General features: G+C 32.5%; 1 non-coding gene across 1 annotated transcript; it reads left to right on the forward strand.

Moving 5' to 3' along the window:
• Positions 1–10,127: 10,127 nt before the first annotated feature.
• TRNAK-CUU (transfer RNA lysine (anticodon CUU)) lies at positions 10,128–10,202 on the forward strand. The gene has a single exon. It is a non-coding gene; the product is annotated as a tRNA-Lys (tRNA).
• Positions 10,203–12,179: the final 1,977 nt, after the last annotated feature.

Here is a 12,179-nt window from a genome sequence, read left to right on the forward strand (position 1 = left end):
TAATTTTTTATTATTTTTTTTACATTTTTTGGGATAGTGGGGCTGGTAGGGGGTGGAGTGAAGTGATAAAAAAAATTAATTTTTTTTGTTTTTAAAGCTTTTAACAAGATTTCTATGTAAATATGGGTACCCATATTATTCATTGGGTAATTCGTTTTTACCCATTTAAAATGTGAGTCGAGTCAAGTAACTTATCCATTTTTATTTAACTCATTTTTTTATCGACTCAACTGGCTCGTTTGCCACTCCTAAATGGAACCAATAGTTGAATTTTCATCGGAGAAGAGTGAGTGATAAACAGGTCGCAGAACAACAAACCACACTTGGAGAAAGATATGGAGAAGGCAAAAAATAGCAGTTAATTTGAGGCTGATGGGTCAAATTGATTGGGGCGGATCGATTTGATTTGGGGATGGGTATATTTTTAAATTTATTTAGATTAATTATAAAGCGACCAATAGATGATTGTCACATCATTAATGAATTTATTAATTAAATTTAAGTTGAGGATCGTTAAGAATAAGGGTAATATGGAGCTTAAAGGTAGATGTGATGGCTATTTGAGAGCTAAGAGGTGAAAGAAGGATAATTTTGTACCATTTTCAATAGTTCAAGGGTATGTTAGGCCCTTTTTGGTTAAAAATATTCATTTTGTAGAGTTTATTGTTTTACCATAAAAATTATCATTATGGTAAATAGTATGCAGATACCCATCGTCATAGTTTTGGAACATTGGTCTCCATGTCATCCAAAAATTAGAGCATACCCTTTATACTAACGGACATACACGTGTCATAATCTTATCCATCGATCCGACATTTATTAAATATCGGATCGACAAATAAGATTGCGTCACGTGTCCCTGTTTAGTCTTTTGTTACAGTGACAGGCATATATGCTCTAGTTTTTGGACGACAGGGGCATCAATGTCCCAAAAGTATGACAGAGGGTATCTGCATACCATTTACGATTGTTCGGGGACATATTTGTCTTTTTTCCCTAAGATATGTCAAACAGCTTTGTCCTAAAGCAAATATTCAAAATGTACCAACATGGGTTGTGGTGCATTGGTGGGAGTGTATCACCCTTAACTAGAGGTCTCGGGTTCGAGCCCTAAATATGGAGAAAATCTTGTTGGAAGCGCCACCCCCGAATAGGACCTGCAAAGCACGATCCGAATTTAGTCAAAGCTCTAATGTGGGCTCCGGAACATAAACCTTGGGGGGTTTGTGTTGGAGTTTAGGAATTAGAGTTAGTTCCTAGGATTGCAAGAGTGGTAATCTGAATTCATAACTTGAAGTAGGGCCGACGATCTAGTTGGTTGTTGGTGTCTAGGAATTAGAGTTTATAATTCCTTAGGTTACATAGGTTTGTAATCTTGTCTTGAGGACTAGAGTTTAATGAAGTGGATTTAAATCCTACAGAGGTGTAGGTTGTGGTTTTTTACCCATTATGAGTCGAGGTTTTTCGCGATAAAATATTGTGTCATTACTTTATTTGCTTTACATAACGTAACTGATGTAATCTGCAAATGAACATATAGAATATACTTGTTCCTTAGACAAATCTGGGGGTCAGTATTCCAACAATTGGTATTAGAGCGGGTTATCTTTGTAGAGTCTAATAACTCAAGATAAGATCACTATGAATTCTGCACCTCCTCTTGGACACAGTGAAAGTCAACACATCAACATACCACTACTATTCAATGGACATTACTACGCATGGTGGAAGGCAAGATTGGAGGATTTTCTACACACCCATGACTATGAATAATGGATGAGAGTTACTGATGGTCTTTTTATTCTTATGATAAAGGATGATGAAGGGAAAGTCATTCCAAAGTTCAAGGCTCAATATGGAGAACCTAATTATAGAATGCTCGGAAAGAATGCTAAAGCTAAGTGCATCCTTGTATGCGGACTTGGACCTGACAAGTTTAATCGCATCTCAGGTTGTACTACATCAAAACAAATTTGGGACACACTGGTCAATGCACATGAAAAAGCTCCCCAAGTAAGAAAATTTAGAATTGCTAGAATATGCACTAAATATGAAGCATTTGAGATGGAGAGTGGTGAATCACTTTAAGATATGATTACTAGATTCACTACTATTATTAATGAAATGGTGTCTATGGGAAAGATATACACTATTGAGGAACTTGTTGATAAAGTGTTGAGGACTCTACATAAGTCGTGGGAGATCAATGTCACTACAATTAGAGAAGCAAAGGATTTGACAACCATGAATTTAGATGAATTTGTAGGGAATCTAAATACTTACGAGATGAACGTTGATGAAACAAAAATGAGTGGAAGAAACAAAGATATGATTTTCTCTTTCAAAGCAACTGAGAGTGATGAATCTGATCTAGATGATGAGGACATAGCCATGATAAGCAAAACCCTAAAAAAAACTCTTCAAAAAAGGTGGAAACTATGAGAAAAAACTGCCCCTGAGCAAAGAAAACAATCTGACATTGTTATGTATGTTGCTTAGGGAACAGGTTCAGACAACTCAATTGAAGATGATACGGAAGATGTTGCTTTGATGGTCATGGAGGACTCTGAACTAGACACTGAATCAGATATTGAGAAAAGGGAGGTAAATCTTCTTGACCTTAAAAATAAACAAAAATGTTTTTCAAAGAAAAAATTATCTTCCCTTATTCTAACTTTCATAGATAATTTTCAAGAGTTGAATTAAAAGAGAGATCAATTATTGACTTCCTTAACCAGTTTAAAATTTAAATATATTGATCTTGAAAAAATTAATTATGATCTCAAGAAAGAAAATCAATTCATAAAGGAACAGGTACAGGTACAACAACTTGATTCCTGCACTTCGACTCTCAAATCTGAAATTTTGAAACAAAGTGTTACTGGGAATGGGAAAGAAAAAATTAGTGGTGACCAAATCAGATGTGACCAATATCTAAAGAGGTTAAGAGATGAACTATTTTCTGAACGGGAAAAATCTAGAAGAATAAATCTTGACCTGGCTAGAACTAAGTATGAGCTTGAGAGGGCAAACAAATGGACTCAGTCCTCAATTATTGTAACTCAACTCAGTAATAGAACACATAACACTAAAGCTGGAATAGATTTTGTTAAAGAACTCCCTAAGAAAACCTATTATTTGTGCACACATTGTGGTAATATTGGTCACTCAAGGGGTATTTGCCCAATAGTTATAACTCACATGAATAAAAACTTTAAAGCTACCTCAAATAGAAAAATCAACCCTGTTAAAAGAAAGGAATCACGTCAAAGGAATAGGTTGGGGAAAAAGAAAAAATCTAAAAATATTTTACCAATATGGATCAATAGAGATCTCATTCATCATTTTTATCAATACAAAGGACCCAAGCTAGTTTAGGTTCCTAAATCTAACCTTTGAATTTGTAGGAAAAGTGAGAGGAAGCAAGCAACATTCATATATGAACACATGTTGCTCCAGACACATAATTGAAACTAGAAGAAATTCCTCTCACCTGCAGAATAAAAGGATGGAATAGTAGTTTTGGTGGTGAAAATTCTTTATGGTCAAATCAAAGAAGTTGAAAAAATAGGTAAGATTAAAGAACACAAATTTGAAAGAAGGCATCATAGTGAAGGAATGAACCAAAATCCACTCAGTATATTACAGTTATGTAATAAGAGAAACAAGCTTGCATGATAATGATGAGTTGTCAAGGATCTTCGAATAAATTATGAAGAAACATGTGAAAGAAACAGGTCCAACCTATGCAGTATATCACAATTACAAACATGAAAAGTCTTATGAGGCACACTCAGATGATCATAGTATGAAAATCATGAGTCCATCAACTAAGAAGGGTGATCAACCTAGAGAAACACTTTTAAATGAACATGTTGGAACTTGGGGATGATTAAAATCACATGAGTATCCCTCAGTGGCTAATGAACATTGTGCATACTGCCTTCTAATCTTGAATTTTATGCTCAGTCTTGTACATTTAGTTGTATGTCTCTATAACGCATTTAAAGTTAAGCTACTCATGCACTATAACATTGTATTTGCATCTGCCACAGGAGAAAGACTTAGTAAAATTGGAGCAAAATTCAGCATTATCCAGCAATCTAAGGTATGTGTACTACAATTCTTCATGATTAAATATATAATCAATGCACTTGAACATGTTCCTTCCACTTGTCCCAAAAGGTATATTCATGTCCTATGCTCAATTTTCAGCGTTCTCTAAAAGGAATCTAATCACACTTTTTGTGATAAAATATAACCAGATCTCTACCCAAGATAAAACTCTTAATCTCAAAAGACTATCAATACTACCAAACAAATATCTTATTAAAAGCCTATTTAAAGTCTTATCCTAGTGTGTCTCTACAACTCACACCCTTCTCTTTCATAAACTTCTTAACCAAGAAATATTTTTTTTTCTAAAATTGTGGAATAAAGTGTTCTTCAAGAAACATGTTTGTGCTTGATTAATTACAATTTATGGCTCTTAATGACATTCTTGGAGATTCTAAGTGTGATGGTCTATCTGATGTTATGGTTGAGATGACTTCGGTGGATTACACCTCTACTTTGGTGCCTTATAAAATAGAGGTTGTGGTGTAGAAAGTAGGTAGTGTTGGTTCTTAGGGGGAATCTGTATTGAGTGTGTCTAAAATTATTGAGGAAGTTTTAGAGGATGTACCTTGTGAGGGGGAATATTTTGGGGACCCTACAGTTGAAGAAAGTTCAGTTGTTAGGCTTAACTTGGGTGCATCTAGTGAGGCGGAATCAATGGGGGACCCCTCTGTTGAACCTAGCTCTTCTATTGGGATCCATATAAATTGGGATTTAGGGTTGATGTCAAAAAATATTATAGTTGGTGTTGCACCTGATAGTATCACGTCAAGGGAACAGATTGGGAGAACATGTTCCTCTACAAATGATCCTGAAGAAAATTTGTTTATCTTACTGACTCTATTGAAATTAAAGATGACTCTATTGAAATTAGAGTTGTGAACTTTGGGAAGTGGACAATGCTCTTAGGCAAGGTGATTACCGATTTTGGGGGTTAGAGATGAGTGAACTATTTTTTTCGGAGGGCACAAGATTGATTGAACCAGTTCCTACAAAATGAAAAAAAATAAGCTGAAATTGAAGTAATATGTGTCACTCACCAAAATGCCATGGACCAGTTGCATATGAACTATGATCTTGAACATGTAGGCCTGCTAAAGAAAAATAGAACACAAAGCTCAAGGCTGGGCTTGCATAGACCAAGGCTACCTTTGAAATTGAGAAGACTACTAATTTTGTTAAACCAAAAGATGTTTTTTGTGCTGCTGAAAAAGAGGACTTTTATTTACCCTCTCATGCCCGATCTTTTGTTATTGCCTACCACTCTAGCCTTTGACTTTCCAATTTTTTTTCCATCACAAGTGCTTGATTCTATCTTTAATTTTGATTACATTTGTGGTGTATATGTTTTTTGATTAATGTTAATGTTGGGTTTGAGTTTCATGTTCATGTCTATCTCCTATCTTTGTGCAAATGCTTTGTTATAGCTAACTGAGTTCTTGATTTTAAGTGTTTGCGTAGGTGATAGCCCCAGTGGCCTTGAGTATCGAATTTGCTTCTCTTAGTGTGGTTTATGCCTTCACAGTGTTTTATGATGTCAAAAGGGGGAAGTGTATCCTTGTGTAATATTTATAACCCAATTGGTCTAACTTGATCCTCTAATGTGTTTGCTTTGTGTATTGAGTTTTAAGAAACTAACGTAACACAGATTGATCTATTCACACAAGAAGCAATGGTTTGTCATCATCAAAAAGGAGGAATTTGTTAGATTGAAATGATTTTGATAATTGACAAATAGAGGAACAAATGAAAGGAGCGGTTTGCGCCGACATGTTCTTTTCAGACCGAATCCGACTAGGATAAGGAGAACGTCAAACCACGCGAATTAGAAGTTATAAAGTGATGGAAGGATTGTTTTTTCGACAAGAAACCAGTGCAAAAAGGTTTTCTTTCATAAAAGAATTCCTTCAAGGAAGAGAAAGCGTGCATAAAATCAGTTTACAAGAATTTCTAAATTCCACACGGATAAGGAAGCAGAGTTGAAGTAGGAAAATGATTCTTGGTCTACTTAGTCTATAATAGAGCAAGGATCTTCCAACGAAACTTGCGCACTTAAACAGAGAGTTACAATCAAATAGAGAGAGTTCATATTTGACTGATTTCTGATTACGAAGTGCAGGTAACACAAGGAAACAAGAATTGAAGAACTGATTCATAAGCTTATGTTTTATAGTTCTTAAGTCAAGTTTGCTTGTATTGAGTTTCTATTGAGTTTTATATTTAATTCTTTCTAGATCCAGTGAAGTATAAACTGGAGTAGGAATAGAGACTTCAAGTTGGGGTGACTTAAAGACTCGGAAACATAAACCTTGGAGGGTTTATGTTGGAGTTTAGGAATTAGGGTTAGTTCCTAGGATTGCAAGAGTTGTAATTCGAATTCATAACTTGAAGTGGGGCCGACGATCTAGTTGGTTGTTAGCGTCTAGGAATTAGAGTTTATAATTCCTTAGGTTACATAGGTTTGTAATCTTGTGTTGAGGCTCAGAGTTTAATGAAGTGGAGTTAAATCCTACAGAGGTGTAGGTCATGGTTTTTTACCCTTTATGAGCTGGGGTTTTCCGCGATAAAATATTGTGTCATTACTTTATTTATTTTGCATAACGTAACTGTTGTTAGGGTTGTACATGTCCGGGTTGGTTTGAATTTTTCAAATATCAAACCAAACCATTTGTGTCGGATTTTTAAATTTATAAACCAAACCAAACCAATAAAACTCGGGTTTTTCAACCTCAGGTTTTTTCGGGGTTTTCTATTTTTCGGGTTGTTTCAGATTTTTTGGTAAAGTATTCATACAAACATATAATTTACTTGTACTTCAAATATTTCTTTAATTCTACCAAAATACAACTATCTAAGATGTTTCTTAAAAATATAACACAATATGATATGATTAATGACACTAAAATATCCAACAAAAATAATAATAATGAAATCGCGTAAAACAAATATTGCAAATTAACAAGTCATAATGAAAATTATTATAATTTAAAAGTACTAAATCATACTAAAATTAAGTTTAATAAGTATTAGTTACATGACTAAATATAAAAGGAAATTAAAACTAGATTATGTATTTTAATTGTCTAAACCAATGTAAAACTAAAAAACAAATATTCAATATTATTGTCATTCTTAGTGTTGAATTGATTTTCTTTTTGCATTAGTATTAATTTGATTTTGATTTAAGCTTTTAGTATAATTACCAACATTTGTGGACTATAATCTTTATTGGTCCATTCATAATTCTAAGTTTCAAACTTGAAATAATATATTAAAAGATAAAAACTATGAAAAAGTATAAGAAATATTTAAAAATTATATCAAAGTAAATATTTTTATGTATAAAATAAAATTTTAAAATTATATATATAATGTCGGGTTGGTTTGGTCTCGGGTTGGTTTTTTTTAGTTAAAACCAAACCAACCCAAATATAGTCGGGTTTTTTTTTTCAAAACCAAATCACTAGTCGGGTTTTTTTTCTGGTTGACTCGGTTTGCGATTTGGTTCGATTTTCGATTCGGTTTTGTACACCCCTAACTGCTGTAATATGCAAAGGAACATATGTAATACACCTGTTCCTTAGGCAAATCTGGGAGTCAGTATTCCAACACATACTATTATGCTCAATAAAGTTTAATTTAAATACATTTTTTTCTAAGATCTCTACAATTTTTTCTATTTTTCTCCATGTCTTGTTTGTGGAATGTGTGCATGCAATAATTTTTCTTACATGTTTTTGTTTGACTTTTAATTTTTTGTCAATTTGTTTATATTTCTCTGAAGTCCTTATTCTCAATTCTCATATAGCTAAGTTAATCTTTTAGTATAACCTTAAACAAGTTATACTTTGCACCAATAATTACTTCCTTCATTCACTTTTATTGATCCATTATTGACTTTTTATATACTTTATTAAGAAATAATTATTAATATAAATATTTTATCACAATATTCATATTAATTAATATATAATTTTAAATCTAGGGAAATGATTTGAAAAATAAATATGAGAGAAGTGGTGAAATAACTCATGAACCTAGCACGAATTATTAATTTTGTCGTCGAACTATTGACAACTTTAAAACCTCTCTATTTGACTAACTGAACTTAAATACATCATCGATCTACCACATGGCATAGCAAGTCATCTCAAACCCTTGTAGGAGCATGAAACGCTTAATAAAAGTTTAGAGAAGTGTTTAAAACACCCTTGAACTTGGCTAGAAGTATTAGTTTCGTCATCAAACTATTAACAACCTTAAAAACACCCCTCTACTTGAGTAACTGAATATTAAAACACTCATATCTTGCAAAATGACATGGCAAGTGATCTCTATTCTTTAAAAAAAATGAGGGACNCAAACTATTAACAACCTTAAAAACACCCCTCTACTTGAATAACTGAATATTAAAACACTCATGTCTTGCAAAATGACATGGCAAGTGATCTCTATTCTTTAAAAAAAATGAGGGACTCAGTTGGTACTCTTATAAAGAAATTTAAATATATATATATATATGGTGGGCAATGGGTTCTTTTTGACATTTTACCAGTTAATCGGTCCAAATTTAAACGTACATAAACGACATATGTTCATGACATTTTCAACAAAAATACAAAATTTATGGAAGCATAAGCAAGGCAATGTAAAAGTTAACGTTATAGAACGACAAATGCTTCAGGAATTCGATTCTATTTTCTCCTCCACTATAACTTTTAGAGAGAAGTGTTGAACACACTCGTGAACTTGGCACGAATTATTAGTTTTGTCTCCAAACTATTGACAATCTTAAAATACCCTTCTACTTAACCACTGAATTTTAAAACACCCCTCTCATGTCATAGAATATATCTATTTATATGCAACATCAGCATAGGTTCCGTGTGTGCGTACGTGAATAACACATTTATGGGTATATCATGAGAGGGGTATATTTAAGTTCAGTTACTTAAGTAGAGATGTATTTTGAAGGTTGTGAATACTTAAGGGACGAAACTAATAATTCATATCATGTTCAAGAGTGTTTTCAATAATACCCTTTATAAATAATTAATGTTTAGGGGTAAAACAGAAAAAAGTCTGTGTATTCAACGGTATTTTTGTAAATTTGATACTCATTTGATGATTCTTGTGTTTGTACAAAAATATTGTTAGGTGTGTCATCCTATCCATCCAAAAATATTTGACAAAATTTAATAATCAGTGTGTATAACTTTAAGCGTATTGAAATTAATCACATATCCTGATAATATAAACTGAATTTAACGCATAAAAACTCAAGATAAACTAGCATTTTTTGGTTAAAGATATTTAAAATATATCTAATCTCCGGTCAATGGTATTTTTTCATCCATTTTTGCTTGTTCACTATATTTAAAATAGATGTTTAATTTTAATTGTTTAACTCAAAAAATTGAGAGATAATTTATTACTTAATTCCTAATTTATCCTTATTTTTAATTATAGACATTTCTCGATGTATTTGCTGAAACATTAAATTTATTAAATTCAAAGAGTGCTATATAGTGAACTTATCATTTTTTTAAAAATTAATAAAATGATATGTCAAGTGAAACATAAATAATAAAAATTGAACGAAGAGAATACAATTAAATAAGAATGTTGTTTCGTCCAATGCCTCTGACCATTACGATCCATCTAACAAACCAAAGTGTCCCAGCCAATCATTCAACAATTGAGAATGGAATAAATAGAAGAGAATGAATTTTTTTTTTCTTGATCTTCAATGCAAAATCGACATGAATTGTAGGGACAACTATAAAATGTAGCAATTTATTAAATATATTTTAATAAAAACCTTTTGGCTGCATATATGAATGCATCGAGTATACTATTAAAACAAAGAAAGTAGTATCGTAGTTCAAAAGTTCTCATTTTTTTTCCAAACTCAAACAAAAATTTGTGAGTATCATATTGTAAATACACAATTTTACTTCTCAAAATAATTGCAATGAGATAAGTACTACGATGCTTAGATATAACAAGCTCGTCTATCTCAGTTGGTAGAGCGCAAGGCTCTTAACCTTGTGGTCGTGGGTTCTCGAGCCCCACGGTGGGCGATGTTTTGGCACATTTTAAACTAACAAAGGTGCAGTTTTGCTCCTCCAAAGTACACAATAGAAACATAACTCAAACGACCCTTCATAAGATTGGCATAAAAAACATAAACTCAAACGACTTTTCATAAGATTGGCATGTACGTGCAAGCAACAATGTGGCACCTAGGAAATACAAAGTTGAGTTGGAAAGGAAGCAGGTTAATTTTGGAAAATATTAGTCTCTGAAAATGGTCTACGGATGAATAAGATGAACCATAGAAAGTGTATGGACCGTAGGAGAGATTGGTAGAAATAATTCAGACTTCGTGAATTTTTGGACTTGAACTTGAGTCCTACGGATTGGCTTTACTAGCCGTAGAAGGGTCCTGTGGAAATTACTTTGTATTTTGACCCAGTACTTGACTCTATGGTTGACCATGATGGTCTACGGACTGTAGGTTAGAAACGTAGGAGTCACTCGACAGTTTTAAAGTAAGAACATTTTGGCCTTTTCCTATCCATTTACCCCCTAAAGTATGTCGTTTTGACCCTAAAACTACCCTTATAACTTATTTTACTCTTCAAAAATATCTCATTCCTTCTCATTCACTCACAACCCCAAATTCCCCCAATTTTTCTTCTCCAAAATTCTCCCAAGGATCTTCAAGTAAAATGAAAGTTTTATTTTTAAGCTAAATAAGATGGAAGTTTTATTTTCAACTAGATTAAATGAAAGTTTTATTTTTAATCTAAATAAGATAAAAATTTATGTTTAAGCTAAATAAGATGAAAGATTTACTTTTAAGTTAAATAAGATGAAAGTTTAATTTTAAAAATATACGGAACAATCATGGAAATGCACACACAAAAAAATTTAAGCTAAATAAGATGATTTTTTTTTTTTAAAGAATGAATAACTAAAGCTTGCAAAGAAAATGTCAAAAAAACTAAATAAGGTGGAATATATTTTTATAAACAAAGAACTTATTCTTAGAAATTTTGCAATGAATATAAGTTTGAATATAACAAACTAAACAAATAATAAAAATTAATCTCAACATAATTTATCCGGTATAACTTTTATTCCATTTGGTTTGTATTGAGCCCTACAAATAGCCAATAGGTCTAATTTTAACGCATGAAACCTCAAGGGTTGTAGTGTATAATTGTGTAAGGAATANCAAAACTATTTAATATCGTTGTAAATGAGCCATTTTGACCCATTCCCTCGTCTGGGTTGTTACCACGCACATGAGGCGCGTCATTTCGTGTTTTTACTGCCATGGACCAATTTAAAAGTGCCACGTGTCATTTTCTTTCTTTATTATTAATTATATAATCAATTTATGTCATCTTCCCCAATTTTAAACCCAAAATAGCCCTAATTTTTTATTCCATGATTTTTTCCATAGCAAAATCAACCTGTAACAACGAAAAACTATTATATCCTAACAATATCTTAACAATGGCAACAATAGGAGCTCGATTCCAACACTTTTACAAGAAAATTTTAATAATCCCTAAAATCATAATAATCAAAAAAAGAGAAGATTTTTATCATATGATGTAGAGCCCTAACATGTTAGAACTTCAATCTCCAAGAATCTTCACGAAGACACATAAACAACAAGATTATCAACAACAACACGACGAGAAAACTTTTCTATTTCTTTAGATTTTAGGGAAAGTTGAGAAATAAGAAAAGAAAAGGAGAAATGACTTTCTTCAAAGAACAGGGTCGGGTCGGGTCTTTTCTCATCATAGGGAGTGCGCTACACGCGCCACTAAATAGACGAGGGAATGGGTCAAAATGGCCCATTTACAACGATATTAAATAGTTTTGTGGGGTGATAGGACACTTTGAAAGTTAAGGTGTCTTTATGCAAATACGGGACAACTTTGATTGTGTCTCTATGTCTTTACTCTAATAAAAATTAATCCCAATATAATTTATCCGGTATAACTTGTATTCCATTTGGTTTGTATTGAGCCTTACAA

The sequence above is a fragment of the Solanum stenotomum genome, chromosome 3 (assembly GCF_019186545.1).
Source record: "Solanum stenotomum isolate F172 chromosome 3, ASM1918654v1, whole genome shotgun sequence".
In the NCBI taxonomy this organism is placed as follows: Eukaryota; Viridiplantae; Streptophyta; class Magnoliopsida; order Solanales; family Solanaceae; genus Solanum; species Solanum stenotomum.